Genomic DNA, 23629 nt, shown 5'->3' on the forward strand with positions numbered 1-23629 from the left:
CATAAAATATTAAAAAAGACAATAAAGAATCATTTGGATAACCTCTACTTGAGGTAATTAAAGATAAGGCTTCTAATGATAGAGATCCTGAGAATTAATACAGAAAATGACATAGGAGGACTGGACACTAAAAATTTGTCTGCTTGGCTTCTGAATTGTTCAACTGTACTTAGTCATGCTTTTTAATTTAAGGAGCAGGAAATGTTTATTTTGAAAGATGTGTTGCTAGACTGAAGACAGATAGGCTTTTATATCCTTTGGATAACACCCACTTTCTTATATTATTGTTTTTTCAAATATTTCTTTGCTCATGAAGAACCACTTTCCTCTGTGGTTTATTATTTGGATACTAGTTATCTCATGGCCTGGACCCTCCGTGCTTTTTCGTCAGGTACATACTACTCAGACAGTCCATTGCGTTTCCTCAACAGCCAGATCCAGGATCAGTGCAGAAAGGAATCTTCCAAGGAGCAGCCACCCTAAGGCACCAGGGGGGCTGAGAGCAGAGAGGGGTGTGGTTTGAGAAAGCACACAGGGTGGAAGGAAGGTCCACGAGGTCTGGGTTCAAATGGACTGCTGGCTCCCGGCTGGCCAGCCGGCCTCCAGCCTTCACCCCTCATGCAAACCTCTGTCAGGATACCTCCTGTGACAGTGGGTCAGTGAGGTCCTGGGGAGCATTCCTGGTGTTGCTGAGGAAGCCAGAGAAATAGCATTTTCAAGCCATGCATTTAGAAAAGTGTAAATATCAACATATTTGGTTTCTGACTCTCAGCCTTCAAGAAGCATCATTACCTTTGAATACTGGAGTGGGTAGCCATTCCCTTCTCCAGGGTATCTTCCTGACCCAGAGACCAGGTATCTGCATTGCAGGCAGATTCTTTACTGTCTGAGCCAGCAGGGAAGCCCCTTCTTTACCTTCAATAGCGGCTAAATCCTGATAAAAAAGTCTTCCCAGGACATTGAAAATTCCTGCTCACATAGGACTTTTTACCACACTTTTTACATTTTACACTTCTCTGTTTCATTTGCCTACCTTATAAAGATGAGTTCATTTCAATAAAGCATGTGAAAGTTCCCCAGTAAGCACTCATTACATTCCCAAACCTTTCTAATAGCATCTCCTATATTAGGAAGAGAGACAGGGTGGTGTGTGCAAAGCTTATGGATTTCAGAGAAATAAAATTCCAGATGCATGCCTAGGCTTCATCATTGGCAAGCCAGTGGATAAAGGGGGAGTCCTACCACCTCTCTGGAGCTCAATTTCCCCAGCTCTAAAATACAGTGATGGACTAGGTAATGTGCCTTTAAGTTAAAAGCATCTGTAAGCTACAAAATAGCCTAATTCTGACAAATAGCTATACTTTTTCATTGTTGGTGGTCAGTGTTAAGTCTCTGTCCTTCACCATCTCCAGGAGCTTGCTCAAATTCATATCCATTGAGGTGATGATGCCATCCACTCATCTCATCCTCTGCCGCCCCCTTCTCCTCCTGCCCTCAATCTTTCCCAGCATCAGGGTCTTTTCCAACGAGTTTCAGCTCTTCACATCAGGTGGCCAAAGTATTGGAGTTTCATATCAGTCCTTCCAATGAATATTCAGGATCGATTTCCTTTAGAGTTGACTGGTTTGATCTCCAGGCTGTTCAAGAGACTCTCAACAGTCTTCTCCAACACCACAGTTGAAAAACATCAATTCTTCGGTGCTCAGCCTTCTTTATGGTCCAACTACTGGAAAAACCATAGCCTTGACTAGACGGACCTTTGGTGGCAAAGTGATGTTTCTGGTTTTTAATACACTGCCTAGATTTCTCATAGCTTTTCTTCCAAGGAGCAAGTATATTTTTATTTCCTGGCTGCAGTCACAATCTACAGTGATTTGGGAGGCCAAGAAAATAAAGTCTGTCACTGATTTTTTTTTTTTTTTTTTTTTTTGCTCTGGATGATTAACTGTGATTTGTATTCGGCTGAGATTGACAAGACTCAGAGTTCCCTTTTCAACATACTAGGATTTCTTGCATCAGATGAAGCCCTCAGAAAAAAAGATGTTTTTGTCTCCAGTGACAGGTATCTGGTATACTTAAGTCTTCCATTTCATTATTCACCTTCATGTTTTCACTCAAACACATGTGGTTTTCAAACACAGGAAAGAAAACATGGTAACCTGTGGTTATAATTTCCACTAGAAAATAGAAAAAGTGTAGCTCAGAGTGTTTGCGAGGAGTTCCTTTAACAGTGAAAACCTGTGTTAGAAGAGTTTTTTTCTTGAGAAGAGCACTGTTAGTCACAGCACATTTAGAAGCTGTTGGAAAATGGGGCCTGATGACATCTGTTGTCATGAGAATAGTGTTGTAGACACAGAATGGCAGAGGTGTCGGTGTCCTTGGCGTTTCCCATCCTCCAGTATGTTTTTAAGCAGCCACTGTTTAAATTCAAATTCTGGGAAGTTGGGAGAAAATGTCTTTCTAGAGGGCCCTTCCCATTTCCCAAGTAGCTCTGAGTGTTTCTTATCTGAGCCCATCTTGAAGCAAGTTGGTCTGCTCACAACAGCTGTTCCTCGATCTAGCATTTGATCTTCATGGCTGTTTTCAACAAGGGTTCCACCTTCCACTGTGATCAGCTGAGTCTCATCTGAAATGAACGAAGTCTTCAGTAAATTGTAAAGAACATCAGCTAAGTTTATGATGTGAGCCCATGTCTGAATTTCAGTGTATCAGAAGGAAATGCAAGCAGTAAACAACCAAAAAAACAAAACAAGAAAACCACAAACAAGCAGACAAAAACACCCTCTGGATTTTCTGAAATGGAACCATCGAAAACTATTAGAGATACAAGTAAGCCTTGTGCAGATTCTGTTTTCATAGGACACTTTCATAAGACACTGCCATTTTGACCTTGGAAATCCGCTTTTCAGATGTTTGGATGACCTAGCAGTGAGGGGAAACCACTCTTGACTAAGTCTCATGCATTGTTTCAAGAAGCCATCTCCTAAAGCTGCCATGGGGTCACGAAGAGTTGGACATGACTGAGCGACTGAACTGAACTGAACTGAAATCTGCCAGAGAAAGATGCATAAATGGAGGAAGAGGTACATGATAATTGAAATGTTTTTCTTCTGGTTGCCTTACCCATCACAATCAAAGAAGAATATGGTACGTGCAGCTCTGTAGCGTGTCAAGAGGAACAGACAGAAGTGATTTTCACATGCGCATTCAGCCTCAGAGGGAACAGAGACGCAGAACAAGAAAGCAGAGTGGGCTGTTCCACCTCTGCCAGGCTCTTATCTGCCACAGAGCGAGATGGTATCAGCAAGTATGTGTTTAGACAGGAGCACAGACGTGTGTGATGAGACCTGCATCTGTGTCAATGCAGGGCCGCCAGGGGCCCCCGCAGCCTGTCCTTGCATGATGGCTGGAAGGACCCCCTTGCCGCCCACATCACATATGCTGCTCCTTCAGCCCAGCCTTCCAGGGGCACCTTTCTCTGACATCGGCCCCAGCCCTGCTCTCCAGGCCCCTCTCTGAGTCATCCTCACCACTCAGCCTGGCCACACTGGCCTCAGCGCGTTCCCTCCCATGCCAGACAACCCTCAGCTCTGGATGTCTGCACAAACTTCCTTCAGGTTTTGATCTCATCATCACTTTCTCAACGAGCATTTCCCTGATGGCCCTGTTTAAAATCACAGCCATAAGAGCACCCTCCCCATCCATCCACCCACACTATTGCTGCGTGTCCCTCTGCTCTTCACCTCTCCCTAGTCCCCTTCTCGGTTTCATCTTTCTGGAACATAAACCCCAAGCCAGCAAGGATTATTTTTTCTGTTTTGTGTTCTATTGTATCTCCAACAACATGGCACATGGAAGTCATTCAAGCAAGATTTGTTATATAGATGAATTAATTAAAGGTAGCTAATCACAATACATTGTGAAATATGAAATATTTTCACATATATTTATGTGAAAGAATGGAATGGCTGTAGATTTAACGAGTCCTTTCCTATCATAAGAAGCAGTTAATCCATTTACAAATAAGGACAAAGAGCAAATGCTTTATTTTTTATGTATGTATTTCCTATTCCCACCACTTTATTGAGGTAGAGTTGACAATTAAAAATTGTGTATATTTTAGGTATATACATTAACCATGTGATGGTTGGATGATATCACTGACTCAATGGACATCATTTTGAGCAAGCTCCAGGAGATGGTGATGGACAGGGAAGCCTGGTGTGCTGCAGTCCATGGGGTCGCGAAGAGTCGGACGTGACTGAGCAACTGAGCTGAACTGAAAGGTATACTATATGATGGCTTGATATATATATATACAATATCCTATTGGTTTTTTTATTTATCTGGCTGTGCTGGGTCTTCGATGAGGCACAAGGGCTTCTCTAGCTGTGGTACCTGGGCTTAATTACCCCATAGCATATGGGATCTTAGTTCCCAGACCAGGGATGGAATCTGTGTTCCCTGCATTGGAAGGCAGATTCTTAACCATTGGACCATCAGGGAAGTTCCTACAATATCATGTTGTTAATGATCATCGCATTGTTTGTTGTACACTAGATCTGAAAACACTAAATTGAATTAGTCCTTTCTCATCATAAGAAGTATTTAATATGTTTACAGATAAAAACAAAGAGCATATATTTTAAATGGAATGCTTTCCCTCCAGAAAATTGGAATCCAATCACCTCCATAAAAACCAGTAATAAGTCGATGTTGGGATGTGAGGAGAAGGATGGTAAAAGATGGTGGAATGATAAGTGGATTGAAGGTCCTGCCTTGGCAAGGTTTGCAAGGTTGGTTGGAGCAAGAATACTAGAAGGAGTGATCTAGAAAGTCAGGCATTGATGGTCAAGAACTGGAAGGCTTGAAGTTATTTGTAATGACAAGGTCAAGAGGAGGGCCACGGGATGAGTTAGTTTAAAGGATGAGAAAATAGGAGGAGAAGCCCAAGGAACTGAGAGCACAGTAGAAGGATCTCTTACATGGATGCAGAACAAAGGCAGAAATATTGTTAGAGAAATGACAGCGGGAGAGGACCTAAAAGACCCAAAGGGTTTGGGAGAGTGTCCCGAAGACAACGATGGATAAAGGCAAGAAGGAGGGGAAATTGGGTCAGAGTAATATCTGCTGGCATAAAATTCAAACAGAGGGAGTTTTGAGGAGGCAGAAGAGAGGGTTGTTTGGAAAACAACGTGCAGAATAAGTAGGGTATCTACCAGCCTCAAGACCCCATGGCATGAAGGGTATCAAAGAGGAAAACGCAACGACTGCTGGAGAAGACTTCCAGTGAGGCGGGTCCTCAGAAGACATCCAAGGAAGTGAAAAACACATGCACAGAAATGGTCAAGGAGTGAAGGGAAGTTTCTCATGATTGACTGGAGTTCCAGTGGACCCAGTTAGGGAAGACTTGGAGTGGGAGAGGTTTAAAAACAATCTTGGATGGTATAGATGAACTTATTTGCAAAGTAGAAACAGAAACACAGATGTAGCGAACAAACGTTAAGAGTACCCAAAGGGAAAGAGTGGGTGGCATGGATTGGGAGATAGGAATTGACATATGTACACTACTGATACTATGTATGAAATAGATAACAAATGAGCACAGACTGTATAGCATAGGGAACTCTACTCAGTGCTCTGGGTGACCTAAATGGGAGATGAATCCAAGGAAGAGAGGATATGTGTATACCATGTGGCTGATTCACTTTGCTGTATAGCAGAATTTAACACTATAAGGTAACTAGACTCCCATTAAAAATAATAATAATCTGGGAAAGAGAAATACATGCCAGTGTATAACTCAAGCCCACATGTGGGGCTTATGCATTCAATGTAGGCACTGAATGACAGGACGAAGGTGATTGTCTTGTAGATTTTGCTTCCTCAACTGGATGAATGATGGTGCCCCTGACTGTGATGGGAATGAAATTCAGAGCTCTATTTTGGTCACATTTGGTCACATTCATTGGAGAAGCCTTAGATATACACTTGTAATGGTCAAGTGAGCAGTTGGATAGATTTATTCTTTCATGTCAAGGCAAGGTTTAAGAATATAAACTTACTCTGGGAAATATTATTGCCGAGACTGCTGGGATTAGTGTCAGCAGCTGGTTACTTCATCCTCTTACCAGAAGGAAAGGTTCTTGGGAAACGCCGTCCAGGTCAGCTACGAGTGAGTGGAGGTGAGAGTAAATTTAGTACAGGGATAGATAAGTAACCACAATTTAAGAAATTCCCAAACCTCAGAGAGCTGCCAGTAGTTTTCATAAGTTTGATGCCAAATCAATGAGTTTTTACTCATTTAGTAAACTGACATGAGTCTATTTGTAGCCTCAATTCCACTTAGTGTGAATATTCAATTATAGAATTTTGCCCCAGACCTCACAGGAGAGGGGGCACAGTATAATACATGGCATATGTACCACAGCAGCTTTCCTAAAATTAAAAAGAAAGAAAATCTGGATTCTGAAGTATCTGTCTAAAAAGTTTTGGGAAAGAATTCATAAAACTACCACAGGGATGTCCCTGGTGGTCCACTGGTTAAGATTTTGCCTTCCAATGCAGAGCGTGCAGGTTCAATTCCTGGTCAGGGAACTGACATCCCACACGCCTCATGGTCAAAAAACCAAAACATAAAATGGAAGCAATATTGTAACCAATTCAATAAAAGACTTTAAAAATGGTCCACTTATGAAACCAAACAACAACAAAAAACTGTACCACAATCATGGCCAATGCTATACCAATCGTTTATATGAGTACATGCCTCTCTAGAGAACTAAAAAGCTTCTATTATTACTGTATGCACTCTCTCCCTAAGACGGGATGTTGACTACTCATTGGCTTTGTCTTTACCCCTTAAAATCCTCCATAATTTTTTTTCTAGAATCAACACAACTCACCATTTATCTGTTCTAGCTAGGGTGACCATATTTCTGGAACTCCAAATTACCATATCATTTGGCACAGGGTTAAAAAAAAAACTAGTTAGAGCTAATTTAAGTAGAAAAGACATTTATTGAAGATTTTTTTTTCTTTTTAGCTCATGTATGTTCTAGGAAGGCTGTGGAATCACGCATGGAGACCATGTAGCCAGGAAGAATATACACATTATCCTTTAGGACTGGAGACCCTGGTACACAAACCCACAGCTTACCCTGCACCCAGGAATCTGCTGAGGGAATCTTAAGGTGCCCTGATAAATATTACTGCCTTCTCTCATCTGAGTTCTGAACAAATAAGAAAATAAGTGGTGAGAAATGGAATGCTGCCTCCCATATCAGTAAACAAAGGATGTCACACTCATTGGCAATTGCAGCCACCACCAAAGGTGAGCCCTGAGGAAACTCAGGAAGGAAACAAAGAATACGTGTCATCTAGCAGCCATCAAGATCGCCAGGAGAAATATCAATAACCCCAGATACACAGATGACACCACCTTTATGGCAGAAAGCAAAGAGGAATTAAAGAGGCTCTTGATGAAGGTGAAAAGAGAAGAGTGAAGAAGCTGGCTTAAAACTCAACATTCAAAAAACTAAGATCATGGTGTCTGGTCCCATCACTTCATGGCAAATAGATGTGGAAACAAAGGAAACAGTGACAGACTTTATTTTCTTGGGCTCCAAAATCACTGTAGACAGTGATTGCAGCCATGAAATTAAAAGATGCTTGCTCCTTGGAAGAAAAGCTATGACAAATCTAGACAGTGTATTAAAAAGCAGAGACATTACTTTGCCTACAAAGGTCTGTCTAATCCAAGCTATGGTTTTCCCAGTAGTCGCATATGGATATGAGATGTGGACCATAAAAAAAGGCTGAGGGTCAAAGAATTGATGCTTGAACTGTGGTGTCAGAGAAGACTCTTGAGAGTCCCTTGGACTGCAAGGAGATCTAACCAGTCAATCCTAAAGGAAATCAGTCCTGAATATTCATTGGAGGGGCTGGTGCTGAGGCTGAAGCTACAATACTTTGGCCACCTGATGTGAAGAACTGACTCATTAGAAAAGACCCTGATGCTGGGAAAGATTGAAGGTGGGAGGAGAAGAGGATGACAGAGGATGAGATGGTTGGATGGCATCACCGACTCAATGGGCATGAGTTTGAGGAAGCTCTGGGAGATGGTGAAGGACAGGGAAGCCTGGCGTGCTGCAGTCCAGGGGGTTGCAAAGAATCAGATGTGACTGAGTGACTAAACAACAAAGCAGCCATGCCCTAAGATGAGCCCTGAGGAAACTCAGAAGGTGAAAACCCAGGATACCAGCCCCAAATAGCTGAGGAGTATATCAAAGCAATGATTTCAGCGAGCCCAGACTTTTGCATCTTCCCATACATAAAGAAGTGCTAAATTCCTTCACTTGGGATATCTGGTTTTCTTTAACTCACAAAATACTTTGGATGTTCACACTACCTGCCCTTTGTTGCAAACTTCTGTATCACCTCACTCCTCCCCTCTGAACCCCCACCTCCTCAGAGCAGTTCTCCCAAGGGTTACTTGAGATGCTCTCTCTCCTGCTTGAAGGCCTAAAAATTCCCACCGAATAAAACATAACTCTCAACTTTTAGGTTGTGACTATTTTTAAAGTCATAACAGTGAAGGGGCAGAGCACCTGGAAGGATGAATATTAAGTGCACTTGGAAGGAAACGCAAGGAGTGGAAATTGCGTCCCTGCCCACCAAGCATATGCATATGGAACTGGTGCTACCACTCTCTGCAGAACAGATTCTGCAAGGCGATTTCTTCTGTTCTCTTTCTTGCAGATCTAAGAGCCCTGCAAGAGTGTCTGATGCATAGCTTTGATAGGGACAGAGTAAAGGGACCAAGTAGATGATTAAATAGTTAATCCCACTAGGGGCTTGTAAGTAGAAAAATATGGGAGACCCCTGTAAGTTAATGATTACTTGAGAAAGCAGGTTTGCTTAACCACAAAACCAAGCAGGCTTGCTTAGCAACAAAATCATGCAACAGAAACAAGAGACAGGCCCCCCAAACAATAAAACAATGGTGGCATGAGACCCACATCCTGCCCAGTGAGATCAGTTACTGATTTCTCAGGCATGCTCTCTGCACACATTAGAAAACAATGATTAGTCGACCTAGCTTTACCATGTGGGAACAAGAAAACTCACCTACGCAACCTGGAGGAGGAACTGATGTTGGAAGCATGATGTCTATTCAAGAAAAAGAAGTTCTTCTCCCTCCCCACTTTTCCTTTGATTATAAAACTGTAGCCCACGAAGTTCCCAGGCACAGCAGTTCTCACCTTCCCCTTGCAAACTTCACAAGTGTCCTATTCTAATACATCACTTCACCTCTTACTGAATTCTTTTCTGCATTGAGACCCGAAGAACTGTAGTAGCAGAGCTTTTCAGAGCCCCCCAAATGATACCCAGATGGCTTCAGATTCTTATCCTCTAGATGCTGTAGAGTTTGGAAAAGCTCATTATTGGTTTCTAAGTGTCTAGCTCTTTACTGGAATGGCCCGTCTGAACACCTGTAGGCATCTCAAAACTGACACCTACCTAGACCTCAGTACCCTCCTAGTCTCGCCTCCAAGTCTGACTCTCCTCCAGTACATCTGTCTTGATTAGTTGGTTCACCACCCATCCAGCCCTCCAAGTTGGACATTCCAGAGTGCTTTTCAGTTCCCCTGTTTCTTTTCTCTGCTTTGCTTCTTCTATTCCAGGGATCGAGTTCTGTGGGTTCTGCCTCTGGTCATCTTTCACACATATGGCTACTTTTCCCTTCCTCTGTGCTGTTCTGGCTCAGTCTCTTCATCCTTAGACCAGACAATAGCAAAAACTTCCCTGCTCTTTAGAAAAGCAGAGACATATCTTTGCCAACAAGGTTCATATAGTCATATCTATGGGTTTTCCAGTAGTCATGTATGGATGTGAGAGTTGGACCATAAAGAAGACTGAGTGCTGAAGAATTGATGATTTTGAGCTGTGCTGTTGGGAAAAAAGCTCTTGAGAGTCCCTTGGACAGCAAAGAGATCTAACCAGTCAGTCCTAAAGGAAATCAACCTTGAATATTCATTGGAAGGACTGATGCTGAAGCTCCAGACTTTGGCCACCAGATGCGAAGAGCTGACTCATTGGAAACAACCCTGATGCTGTGAAAGATTGAGGGCAGGAGGAGAAGGGGGCAACAGAGGATGAGATAGTCAGATGGCATCACTGAACCAATAGACATGAGTTTAGCAAACTCGGAGAGATAGTGAAGGACAGGCAAGCCTGGCATGCTGCAGTCCATGGGGTCCCAAAGAGTCAAACATGACTGAGTGAACAACAACCCAACTCTTTGACACTTGACTTATTGGTCTAAATATACATGTGGTCATATCTCAGATAAAGCCTCCTGGAATTCCGTCAGCAGTTAGCAGCCTTCACAATCCAATTCTCACTTCCCTTCCAACCATACCACGTGTTATTTTTCTCTCTAATGAACTTTAACTAAAATCACCAATACTTACAGACTATATATTGTGGAGATGAGCATAGTCCCTGACCTTTGGGACTTAAATTCTAGTGGAAGGAGCTAGAAAGAAGTAGGTTTCTAGTGTGGACCTTAAAAATAATTACAACCTAAAAGTTGGGCATTATGTTTTATTCGGTGGAAACTTCAAGTCCAGGAGACAGTCTCTCAAGTAACTCTGAAAGAACTCCTCCAAGGAGGCGAGGGGGGAGCCAGGTTATACAGAAGTTTTGCAACAAAGGGCAGATAGTCTGAACATCAAAAGATTATTGTTGATTAAAACCAGATAGCCCAAGTTAAGGAATTTAGTGCTTTTCTAAGTACAGGAAGATGCAAGAGTCTGGGCTTCCAGAAATCATTCCTTTGCTATGCACCTCAGCTATCTGGGGCTGTTTTCATATCCTGAGTTTCCTCGGGGTTCACCTTAGGGAGTGCCTGGAATCTGATGGCTGCTAGGTGGCAGGTACTCTATCCTTCCTGAGCCCCCTCAGGGCTCACCGGCTCACCGTTTGTGGGGGCTGCAAGTGCTGACGACTGTCATGCGTTTGTTTACTGATACGGCCGGAAATATTCCATTTCTCCCTAGTGGTATCAATGTACCACACATACGCACCTTAAACAACAGAAATGTGTCTGTCACCGTTGTGGCGGCAAAGTCCAAACTCCTGGTGTCAGCAGGGCTGGTTTCTCTCCTTGGCTGGTAGGTGGCTGCTTTATCCCTGTGCCTTCACATGGTCTGTGCAGAGCTATGCTAATCTCTTCTCATAAGGACTCCAGTCCTATGGGATTAGAGCCCACCTTGCTGACTTCATTTGACTTAATCATCTCTGTCTCCAAGTGCAATTACATTCTGAGACCCTGGAGAGCTAGGACTTCAACATATGAATTATGGGGAGGGGAGACACAATGAAGTCTATAACACAAGATACATTACTGTTCTATAATGTGCTCCATGGTAGCTCACATGGTAAAGAATCTGCCTGCAATGCAGGAGACCTGGCCGATCCCTGGGTCAGGAAGATCCCATGGAGAAGGAAATTGCAAGCCATCTCAATGTTCTTGCCTGGGAAATCCCATGGACAGAGGAGCCTGGCGGGCTGCAGTCCATGGGGTTGCAGAGTCGGACACGACTGAGTGACTAATACTCTAATTATCCCACTCTAATGTGCCTCTGGCAGGCAGAGTGAGTAGAAATCCTTCCAAGGGGAGATGATGCTGTGAATAAGATCTGGGAGAAGAAGTAGGCTTCCTCCAAGGGGAGAAATAAACGCAACTCATTCTACGAAGAGGCAATAGCACGATCAAAGACAAGAAGCTGGGAAAGTTGACAATCTGCTTGGGAGACGTGGAGACGTCCTCTTTGAATGGAGTAGCGGATGGGTGGTAGAACGCAGGGGGCATTCAGAGCCAGGTGGTAACAGCAGCAGTCGCAATACTTGGCCTGACATTTGGGGAAGAAACTGCAAACTCAGTGGGACACCCTGAGAGATTGATTGCATCAGCACCCAAAGTCCTTTCTGCATAAAGGAGCTCTCTGTAGAGTCATTTACTTTGCTCACTTGGTTGTTAAATTACTTCTTGTCTCCTGCTGATGGGTTTGCAGAGAAATTCACAGATGTTCCTGATATTTTTCAACCTAGCCATGTTGGTTTTGAACAGTGACTGCTTTTGGTTTTTGTGAAGAAAATACCTGCTTGCACAGCATCCTTGGGAGGAGACACTTGTAAGGTCAAAATCTTTTTGTTGGATGCCTCGAGCCACTGATTGAAATCACATTTTGCTATGTACCTTTGCCCTCCTTTCTAACTGATGGGGACATGTCAAGTATCAGTAAATGTGGTAGTATTTCTTCCATTTCCAGACTAAAACAGCTCTTGAACCTAAGGCTATCATTTTTCTAATGTGCTTTCTTGTTGTCTTTTTTAATCTGAAAAAAAAAGTCATACCTGATAATGTCACTCTGAAGTATTTTTCCAATTGCACAAAGCTTTTTACTCAATAGAAATATAATCATAATACTGTCAAAATAAACAGGCACATTAATCAGTATTACGGTTTTTGCTAATTTTTGGAATCTTTATCAATTGTATTATCTCTGCCTAAGGAACTTTCCAGATGGGTCAGTGGTAAAGAATCCCCCTGCCAATACAGGAGACACTGGTTCAATCCCTGGGTTGCATAGCTCCCCTGAAGGAGAAAATGGCAGCTCACTCCAGTATTCTTACCTGGGAAACCCCACGAACAGAGGAGACTGGGGGGCTATGGTCCATGGGGTTGCAAAAGAGTTGGACAGAACTTTGGGACTAAACAACACCAAGGAAACCTAAATATTGAAATGCTTTTCTCAAAGATTAGTTGTAGAAAATGTTAGGCTGAGTTACTGGTGTAATAAAATCATGATAATCATTTACTAAAAGCTTAAATAACTGAATCTTGAAGAATGGGGAGAGATAAAGGTTGTTGTTTGTTTCAAAATACTTGAAAGAATTTTTAAATCAGTGAAAAACTAGAAAGCAGATATTCCAAGTGATTTGAGTGGAATCACAAGAAACAAATAGCTTTCTGTTTATCTTCTTTTCAAATAAGAGGGGAGCAATGGAACCAAATCCATGGAGACTGACTTGGCCACCCCTAAATGTACAATAAGTTAGAATTTATGTATCCTACAGAAATATTTAAGCATTTAACAGAGCCTCTGAAATTCTAGCCAAGGTTCCTTTTACAGGCAGCTGCTGCTGCTAAGTCGCTTCAGTCATGTCCGACTCTGTGCGACCCCAGAGACGGCAGCCCACCAGGCTCCCCCGCCCCTGGGATTCTCCAGGCAAGAACACTGGAATGGGTTGCCATTTCCTTCTCCAATGCATGAAAGTGAAAAGTGAAAGTGAAGTCGCTCAGTTGTGTCTGACTCCTAGCGACCCCATGGACTGCAGCCCACCAGGCTCCTCTGTCCATGGGATTTTCTAGGCAAGAGTGCTGGAGTGGGGCGCCATCACCTTCTCCACCTAGAGATTGTCATACTAAGTAAGTCAGAGCCTACCACTATTGCTGAATTATAGCTAGATTACCTAAGCACACAGTATGAAACTTTCAATATTTTTTGGATAATATGGAAAGTGAAACTTTAAAACTTTTAAAAGCTTTAATTGGTCACTTACTATAGTCATTTTATAACCGTAATTCTTACAATAGACTATGAGCTGGATATTATTTCTCCCTTTTTATCATTACATAAAGAGAAATTCGGAGAAGGCAATGGCACCCCACTCCAGTACTCTTGCCTGGAAAATCCCATGGATGGAGGAACCTGGTGGCTGCTGTCTATGAGGTTGCACAGAGTCGGACACAACTGAAGTGACTTAGCAGCTTAGCAGCAAAGAGAAATTAAGAGCCAGAAAATGTGTACAATTTGCCAAAATCCTAAGGTTAGCAAATGACTTTAGATCCAGCTTTGAGATCAAGCTTGTGTTCTGAAAACCTTCCAGGGTACAAAGAATACTTGTTGAGTGAATTAATTTTTTAGTAGAATTTAGCTGTTGTTCAGTCACTCAGTCGTGTGACTCTTTGTGACCCCATGGACTGCAGCACGCCAGGTCTCCCAGTCCTTCACCAGCCCCCGGAGCTTGCTCAGGCTCATGTCCATCGAGTCGGTGATGCCATCCAGCCATCTTGTCCTCTGTCATTGTTTTCTCCTCCCGCCTTCAATCTTTCCCACCATCAGGGAAAGATTTTCTAATAAGTCAACTCTTCGCATCAGGTGGCAAAATTATTGGAACTTCAGTTTCAGCATCAGACTCTCTAATGAATTCTCAGGATTAATTTCCTTTAGGATTGACTGGTTAGATCTCCTTGCAGTCCAAGGGACTCTCAACAGTCTTCTCCGACACCACAGTCCAAATGCATCAATTCTTTGGAGTTCAGTCTTGTTCATGGTCCAACTCTCACATCCATAGATAACTACTGGAAAAACCATAGCTTTGATTAGACAGACTTTTGTTGGCAAAGTAATGTCTCTGCTTTTTAATACGCTGTCATAGCTTGTCATAGCTTTTCTTCCAAGGAGCAAACATCTTTTAATTTTGTGGCTGTAGTCACCATCTGCAGTGATTTTGGAGCCCAAGAAAATAGTCTGTCACTGTTTCCATTGTTCTATTTGCCATGAAGTGATGGGACAAGATGCCATGATCTTAGTTTTTTGAATTTAGTAGAATGTAAAATAAAATGAAATAATAATAAAATAAATTTTGAAAGAGGCAGCTTAGTCCATTCTCTTAATGTGAATTTTAAAGCCCTTTTCCTGATCCATCCTGCCTAATTATTTTATCATTTAAAGTCTTGAATATACATATATACAATGGAATATTACTCAGTCATAGAAAGAATGGGTTTGAGTCAGTTCTAGTGAGGTGGACAAACCTAGAGCTTGTTATGCAAAGTGAAGTAAGTCAGAAAGACAAATATTGTATATTAATGCATATATTTGGAATCTAGAAAAAAGGCATTGATGAACCAGTTTGTAGGGAAGGAATGGAGACTAAGATATAGAGAATGGACTTGTGGACACAATGGCAGAAGGAGAGAGTGGGAAGAATGGAGAAAGTAGCATCGACATATATACACTGCCCTGTGTAAAATAGATAGCTGGTAACCTAGATAGCATATTGAAAAGCACAGACATTACTTTGCCAACAAAAGTCCATCTAGTCAAGGCTACGGTTTTTCCAGTGGTCATGTATGGATGTGAGAGTTGGACTGTGAAGAAAGCTGAGCACCGAAGAATCGATGCTTTTGAACTGTGGTGTTAGAGAAGACTCTTGAGAGTCCCTTGGACTGCAAGGAGATCCAACCAGTCCATTCTGAAGGAGATCAGCCCTGGGTGTTCTTTGGAAGGAATGATGCTAAAGCTGAAACTCCAGTACTTTGGCCACCTCGTGGGAAGAGTTGACTCATTAGAAAAGACTCTGATGCTGGGAGGGTTTGGGGGCAGGAGAAAAAGGGGATGACAGAGGATGAGATGGCTGGATGGCATCACCGACTCGATGGACGTGAGTTTGAGTGAACTCCAGGAGATGGTGATGGACAGGGAGGCCTGGCGTACTGCGATTCATGGGGTCGCAGAGTCGGACACGACTGAGCGACTGAACTGAACTGAACTGAAGTTGCTATGTGACACAGGGAGTCCAGCCTGGTGCTCTGTGATGACCTAGAGAGGCGGGGTGGGGGAGGGCCAGCCTGGCACTCTGTGATGACCTAGAGGGCTGGGGGCAGTGGGGGGTTGAGGGGGGCAGTGGTGGGGAAGCGATATATTATGATTATGGCTGATTTGAGTTGTCATACAGCAGAAACCAATACAATATTGTAAAGCAATTTCCCCCAATTAAAAATAAATTTAAATAAATAAAAAGCTATTGTTTTCAAGTAAAAAAATAAAATCTTGAATATATTATGTGGTTGAATTTTTTTAGAAGCATCTTTTACGTCTTAGAATCTAGGGGTAATGATTTCTGTAAAAAGCAGTGGATTTGCTCAGGAAAACCCACCGGTATCATTGAGATACCTGGAAGATTCAGGTTCAAATGATAAAGTCTTCCCTCTCACTTCTCCTGCTTTGTTCAAGCATTATTCTAAGTCCCCACATTTATTTCTTACTCTTCCCAAGATTCGAGGGGAGGAGTTGTGTGGTTCTAGAACAGGCTGTGGTCTCTTTTTTGTGTGTGTTCTACCATTTAAGACCTGAGATATTTTCTTATGGCTCCTGGTCTAAAAGTTTCAAGCATTGCAACCAAGTAGTCAACCAAAAAGTCAAAAGTCAAAACCACCACTCTACTGCTTGTGGAATAAGCATCCATATTTCTCACTCTAAGCTTTATGTTTTCCCATGGTTTAGAACCAACCTACATCTCCAAATTTCTTCGTTAACTTCCATAAAAGTTCTCTCCCCTACACCAGCTGACTATTTATTTCTTGACCACACCATGTACACCCCATGCTGCATTCTTGCTTAAACAAATCCTCAGCCTGGAATTATCTGTCCAGTCCTCTGTCTGTTCAGTCCTTTGGACATCCAACTCAATCAAGTTCCACCTCTTCCCTGAGCAGCCACTCTAAAGCCAACAATCTTTTATGCCATTTATTTAGTTTGTAGAAATATGCTACTTCATATTATTAACTTTTGCCCTTAGGTCTTTTTTTTATCATTTACATTTTAGTTTTGTAAGCTTGATCCCAAGACTTAGATCATATTTGGAAAATGCATACATGCAGAAGAAACACTCAGATAACTTTGTTGATATGATGGAAAATGATGAGAATGAGCATTTGTCTTGAGTTTTAGAGATAAAAAGTCATAGACTGAACTTCAAGGTAAAGCACATTGTTGGTTTCAAACCATACATAATGACAACAACTTTTGACTGAGCAGTCATCTCAGTGGAGTTGCTCTTTTAGTGACTAGAGGTTAAATCATTACAAACGGTGGAGGCGAGCAGGTGTGGCAAGTACGTGTCGTAGAGTTTAACTTAACTTTACATGAATCCTTTATTCATGGCTAACCCAATAATTTAGCATGGCATTTTTTCTCAGCTTGACTTTCCTCCCAAAAGCAGAACTAGAAATAAGAATCCTTATGGAAATAATTTACTTTGAGAAGTGCTTTCGGAGTCTAGGAATGGGGAGTAGAGGAGAAAGTGAGAGAGAGGGTGGGAAAGGCACCCGAAGTGTGCATCACAGAGTCGGCTACTGTGTGGGCAGCTCAAGCTCAACCCTAAGGAGCACCTGAGGAATGGTGCAGGATGTTCCTTGGAGTTGCCTATCCAAGACAGAAACGGAGTTCTTAGTCACTGGCTCCCAGTGCAAGGTCAAGGTCATCCCAGCAATTCACCCACTGGCAAGAGGGCTGGTGCCCCGCAGACTTCCCCTGTCAAATGGGCAAAGATGCCCCTGGACAAAAGGTGAAAGATTCACAATGTGGGGACTTCTCTGGTGGTCCAGGAGTTAAGAATCTGCCTGCCAATGTGGGGGACACAGGTTCGACCACTGGTCTGGGAAGATCCTACATGCCAAGGAGCAACTAAGTCCATGCACCATGACTACTGAGCCTGTGTGCCCTAGAACCCGTGCTCTACAACAAGAGACGCCACTGCAATGAGAAGGCCCCCCCGCCCCCCGCTCGCCACAACCAAAGAAAGCCCTCACGCAGCAACAAAGATCCAGCACAGCCAAAAATAAAATAATAAAAAATTTATAGACCAAAACTGCATGGGAGCAAGTTTTCACATGTGCCTATATGAAAGCTGGTGCTAGTGGTAAAGAACCCGCCTGCCAATGCAGGAGACGAAAGATGCAGGTTCAATTCCTGCGTCGGAAGATCCCCGAGAGGAGGGCATGACAACCCACTCCAATATTCTTGCCTGGAGCGTCCCATGGACAGAGGAGCCTGGCAGGCTATAGTTCAAAGGGTTACACAGAGTTGGACACAACTGAAGTGACTTAGCACACATATATGAAAGTTACCAAACACGGTTGATTAATCTGGTAAAATCTCAAAATACGTAGATTTCCTACGTGAGTTTTCACTGGAGTCAGTTCTTATTCTGGGAAGATAGAGAAATATTGCCCTCCTTACAGGACCAGGTAAAGAAGCCAGGCCAAGGAGGGTGTTCTTGTTATGAAGATAGATGTTATTTCCAACTAAAATTGTTGATGCTCCCAGGAGCCCTTTGATATATTTTCAGGGAGTCTCTGAATGATAACCATCTGAGAACATGAAACATCTGAATGAGTTTTAACAGTTTATGAGAATCAATAAAATATTTGGCTTATATAGCCAGTCACAATATATATCAACTCCCCTTCAGTTCAGTTCAGTTCAGTTGCTCAGTCATGTCCAACTCTTTGCGACCCCACGAATCGCAGCACGCCAGGCCTCCCTGTCCATCACCAACTCTCGGAGTTCACCCAAACTCATGTGTATCGAGTCAGTGATGCCATCCAGCCATCTCATCCTCTGTCGTCCCCATCTCCTCCTGCCCCCAATCCCTCCCAGCATCAGGGTCTTTTCCAATGAGTCAACTCTTCGCATGAGGTGGCCAAAGTATTGGAGTTTCAGCTTCAGCATCAGTCCTTCCAATGAACACCCAGGACTGATCTCCTTTAGGATGGACAGGTTGGATCTCCTTACAGTCCAAGGGACTCTCAAGAGTCTTCTCCAGCACCACAGTTCAAAAGCATCACTTCTTTGGCACTCAGCTTTCTTTACAGTCCAACTCTCACATCCATACATGACCTCTGGAAAAACCATAGCCTTGACTAGACAGACCTTTGTTGGCAAAGTAATGTCTCTGCTTTTGAATATGCTATCTAGGTTGGTCATAACTTTCCTTCCAAGGAGTAAGCGTCTTTTAATTTCATGGCTGCAATCACCATCTGCAGTGAATTTGGAGCCAAAAAAATAAAGTCTGACACTGTTTCCTCTCTTTCCCCATCTATTTCCCATGAAGTGATGGGACCAGATGCCATGATCTTTTTTTTCTGAATGTTGAGCCCTAAGCCAACTTTTTCACTCTCCTCGTTCACTTTCATCAAGAGGCTTTTTAGTTCCTCTTCACTTTCTGCCATAAGGGTGGTGTCATCTGCATATCTGAGGTTATTGATATTTCTCCTGGCAATCTTGATTCCAGCTTGTGCTTCTTCCAGCCCAGCATTTCTCATGATGTACTCTGCATAGAAGTTAAATAATCAGGGTGACAATATACAGCCTTGACGTACTTCTTTTCTCAACTCCCCTTAGTCTTAGGAAATTTTTTCTCCCAGTTACACATTACAAGCATGTGACTACTCCCTTGATCATACAAGAGAAGTTATCCAGTTGATAAATATTGTCTGCACAAGACAGACGAGAGAAGCAGATAAATAATAAAACTGATTATTCAGAACCACATCTGTTCTCCAAGAAATAGTTAAAATGCACTGTTGTACTGTAAATTATCATTAACGAGGTACTTCATGGAGAATTCCTGTCTGGGACTGTGTCTTAGATAGTAAACATAGGAAAATGTACTAACAAATTACAAATTAATCAATAGCCCATACTAAAGAAGGAAGTTTTAATTGGAGAGAGTTACATATTCAACCACACATGCTAATCTTGAAATTCTCAGAAAGTCTGAGGTCAATCACACAGTATTTAAGATCCAGAGGGATCCATGTGGTTCAGGACTGGACTTGCTTAATTAACAGAAAACTTGGATTTTTTTTTTAAACAGAATTATTTATGTTGGATTTTAACAAATGCCCAAGTTTACTTTAAGAGTATATTTGGCTTCTAGACTAATTAGGGGCGAAAAGTGTTTCTTATGACCAAGGATTTGGGTTTGGAGGCCTAGAGGCCGTTTCTCTTTAAAGATATGCAGACCTCCAATATACGTTGAAATAATGATAGCAAATCAGTCTTGGTGTGTGTCGAGAAAACCTTGAGCCAATGGTTTCTGGTGGGAGATATTGAAACTGCTTATGTAGCCACTTCAACTATGATTAAATAATAGCCTTTCTCTGACTTTATTGCAAAATTCTGGGGTAAGTTGACTGTTTCAATGTAGAAAAACAGTGTATTTTATTTGGCTAGACCACCTGGTATGTGGGATCTTAGTTCCCTGACCAGGGATGGAACCTGTATCCCCTGCAGTGAAAGAATGGAGTGTCTTAACTAATGAACCACCAAGGAAGTCCCCAAAACAGTAGTTTAAAAATGCTTCTGGTTAAGTGGAAAAAGATGCAGAGAAGAGAAGAATAGTCTTAGTCATGGGAAGACTTTTGCCCATATGAGCTGCACCAGGCTCTCAGGGATTATTGCTCTTACAGAAATCAAATTCATCAGAAGCACATACATTCTTAAGCTCGTTCACATATGTGCACCCCAGTTTAAATGTTTTATTATTTGATTCCCTATTAAATGATTACTCTTCATAAGTCCTCTTAGGGGTTAATTGTGCAATTCTAGGAGCTAAAGGTAGACATAAATGAAAGTCAGAATCCCTTCATTTGCAAATGCTAGTCAGTTCTGCATAACTAAGCATTATCATGTGAAGATGGATGGAAACTTCATAAAGTAGACATTTTTCATGCAGCTGTGATCAGTGAGTTTCGAGTAGCGGAGAAAAACACCATTTGCATATGCAAATTAGTGCAGCTTGAACAATGGCTTGATTGTTGTTATTTAAATAAGGAGTAATTAATTAGCATTCATGCAACACGCTGGCTTTCACATAGCTAATCGTATAGATCCAAATTTCAAAATAAAAACAATGCTCCCCTTTGCCAAATTCAACAGAAGCTGAGAATTCTTAAAGTGAGAAGCTTATGGGAGGGAATTCCCCTCTGGTAGGACCCATTCCTCTCTCACTATTGCTTCAGCTATCTTGAATAGAGTAATCTTTTTTTCTCTTTCCTTCTGAAGTGCAGTTCGAGAACTTAAAAAAAAAAAGAAGATGATAAAAGAAACTGTGAAGAGAAACCCAAAACACAAAAAGATAACAATGGAACACAATTCAGAGTTCAAATTTCTGAACTGATTCCTAGGTGAACTGAGGTTGAATTTCCTTCCTCACTTGCAAGACCACTGGTCCTCCTTCCTCTCAGCGTTTGCTCGGACTTCCAGCTCATTTGCCAAGAAGAGATTCCCGACATGTCTCAAATTCACCAGTGCAGCCCCTTGGCTCAGATTACCAGCACTGCACCGTTTTCCTTGACAGTAATTCACCTAGGAACCCTCAAGGGAAGTGAGCCAACACTGTGGGGGGTTTCTTCACCTGCCTTCCTAGAGCAGGGATTGGGATGCTAAAGATCACATCTCCTAGAACTCCCTTGCCCTCAGGTTTTCTGGATATGATGTAGTCTGCTGAGCAGAAACATTTGCTTGGGATTTGAATGTGAGATGAGCAAGGAGCCTCCTTTTTGTTTGGGTCATAGCAGAGCTAGTGTGATTCTGGGTCCAGAGAGCGTGCAGGCCACTTTTATCCCTGGGCTGGTGGCCTCCTGATGCTGGATCATGGCAGAAGCAACGATTCTCATGGCTGCCAGATCCTGCCATGTAATTTAAAAGTTGTTCCTAGAAGAAAGTATAATCTGGAGTTTGTTTCTGCAGTTTCCCTATGATTTTAGAATGTGTTCAATAGCGTGTGATAAAGGTCTTACTTAAACCAGCTAGCGTGGAGTCTATTCTCTGCACCTGAAATTTTACCCCAACAGTACTTGGTACTCCCAGGAGAGTCGCGAAATGTGGCGATGTGATCTTATCTGGTTGAATTTGAAAGCAACAAGGATGTCCTACCTATGGAATATAAGCCTTTTTTTTTTTTTATTCTGCCAGAAAGCTTAGTGGAAAAAAATTAAATGTATAGTAAGTTCAGGGTTCAAAATCTATTTTTAAGGAAAAGAGAGCCAAGAAACTTGTATGGATGCTCTGAAAACATCTCAAGTCTTACAGTCACAGGCTGAGGTATCTAGAAATCAGATGTGGGCTGCCTTCATGGGTCACTGAATTATATCAGAGATTGTCCACTTCCAGCCCCATATTGTCTTTGTGTGTGTGTGGAAATAGGACAATGCTGAGAGAGAGGAGTGGAAGGGGGATATTTAGGCAGATTCTAACTGTAACGAGGGCTTCCTAGGTGGCACTAGTGGTAAAGAATCCACTTCCCAATGCAGGAGACATGGGTTTCATCCCTGAGTCAGGAAGATCCCCTGGAGCAGGAAATGGCAATCCACTCCAGTATTCTTGCCTGGGAAATCCCATGGACACAGGAGCCTGGTGGGCCAAAGTCCATGTGCCCAAAAAGAGCTGGACATGACTGAGCGCACATGCACAGCCTTAAGAAGTGGCTTCACCTGCAGAAGACCTTCCCGCCCTGTTGCTCCATGGAATGCGCTCACTTGGGGTGACGACCTAAGAGGGGGATGACTGTTCTCTCATTGCCTCCAGGGTTCCAGTTTCTCTCCTCTGACAAGGCTGCAGTCAGGCTCCCTATGAAGACTCAGGGAGGGAATTTCAAGCCTGGCCTGGGAGAAGTCTCACCCACTTAAGGAATTGCAAGATGTGCTAATTAATATCAGCAGAAACCAGGGAAAAGAGGGTGAGAGTGGGTTCTGCAGGGCATAATGCAGGAAGGAAGGAGCACCATTTTAGATTAGGCGGCATTTATCAAACAGGGGCACCTACTAAAGGTTCTGGACTCAGTGTGTGAGTTCAAAAGCTGCAAATGGTTTGCGTGGAGGGCTGACTGAAACAGACACGGAACGAAAGGACTTTGAGACACCAGAATACCTTGGCTTATGGCAGATGAAGGAATCAAAGGATTTAAGGAGACAGATATGCCACAGTGGGTTTATGATGTAAAACGTGCTCGCTCACCCTCTGTTCTAGTGACTCATTCCTGTTGCTCCAAACTGCCACAAACTTAGTGGTTAAAACAATACAAATGTATCACACCATGGTTCTGGAAGTCAGGGGTCCTAAAATCAAGGTGATGGTTGGGCTGTACTCTTTCCAGAGGCTCAGGGAGAGAATGTGTCCTTACCTTTTCCATCTTCTAGAAGCCATCATATTCCTTGATTCACGTCTCGTGCAGCGTTATGTCTTCAAATACACCTCGCAGCCACCCATGTCTCTGCTCTCATCATCACAACTCCTTCCCTGACTAGTCTCTCTCTACAAAGATGCTTGTGATTACATTGGACCCACCTGACCATCCAGAACCATCTCCCCATCTCAAAATCCTTAAATTGATCACACCTGCAAAGTCCCCTTTGGTAAGTTAGCCTGTTCACATGGTCTAGGGATTAGGATGCAGACATTTCTGTTGGCAAGATTCTTCCATCCCACCAACTATGTCCAAGGGCATAGAAAGGGGGCCAGAAGTTTTGTCCTTCCCCAAAGCACTGAGAAGTCTCTTTTAAAAGCACTGAAGGTCAGGCCTCTGGAGGCTGGAGACAGGCAGGCACTTCTGAAAAGCACTTCCAGGCATCTGCAGGGCAGGTGGAGTTTAGAGGCAGCTCCTCATTGGCCAGAGCCAAGGAGGGCAGGGCTACCAGGTGATGTTGAGGAACCAAACCAGCTTCTCTTCCCTGGGAAAGTGCTCATCGTAAGAGATGAAAGTAAGG

At 42.8% G+C, this 23629-nt stretch overlaps 1 protein-coding gene across 2 annotated transcripts in view; it reads right to left on the reverse strand.

Annotated features, from left to right (window-relative positions):
* Positions 1–23188, reverse strand: part of PRKCQ (protein kinase C theta) — a 212227-nt gene extending 189039 nt beyond the window's left edge. The window contains exons 1-2 of one of the 2 annotated variants that reach the window (XM_055543490.1): positions 23047–23188; positions 6066–6169 (exon numbers count right to left, since the gene is read on the reverse strand). The gene's annotated coding sequence lies outside the window, so the exon portion shown is untranslated. The remainder of the gene's footprint in view (positions 1–6065; positions 6170–23046) is intronic. The other variant, XM_055543492.1, reaches the window with a different exon arrangement.
* Positions 23189–23629: the final 441 nt, after the last annotated feature.

The sequence above is a fragment of the Bubalus kerabau genome, chromosome 13 (genome assembly GCF_029407905.1).
Source record: "Bubalus kerabau isolate K-KA32 ecotype Philippines breed swamp buffalo chromosome 13, PCC_UOA_SB_1v2, whole genome shotgun sequence".
Taxonomy (NCBI): domain Eukaryota; kingdom Metazoa; phylum Chordata; class Mammalia; order Artiodactyla; family Bovidae; genus Bubalus; species Bubalus kerabau.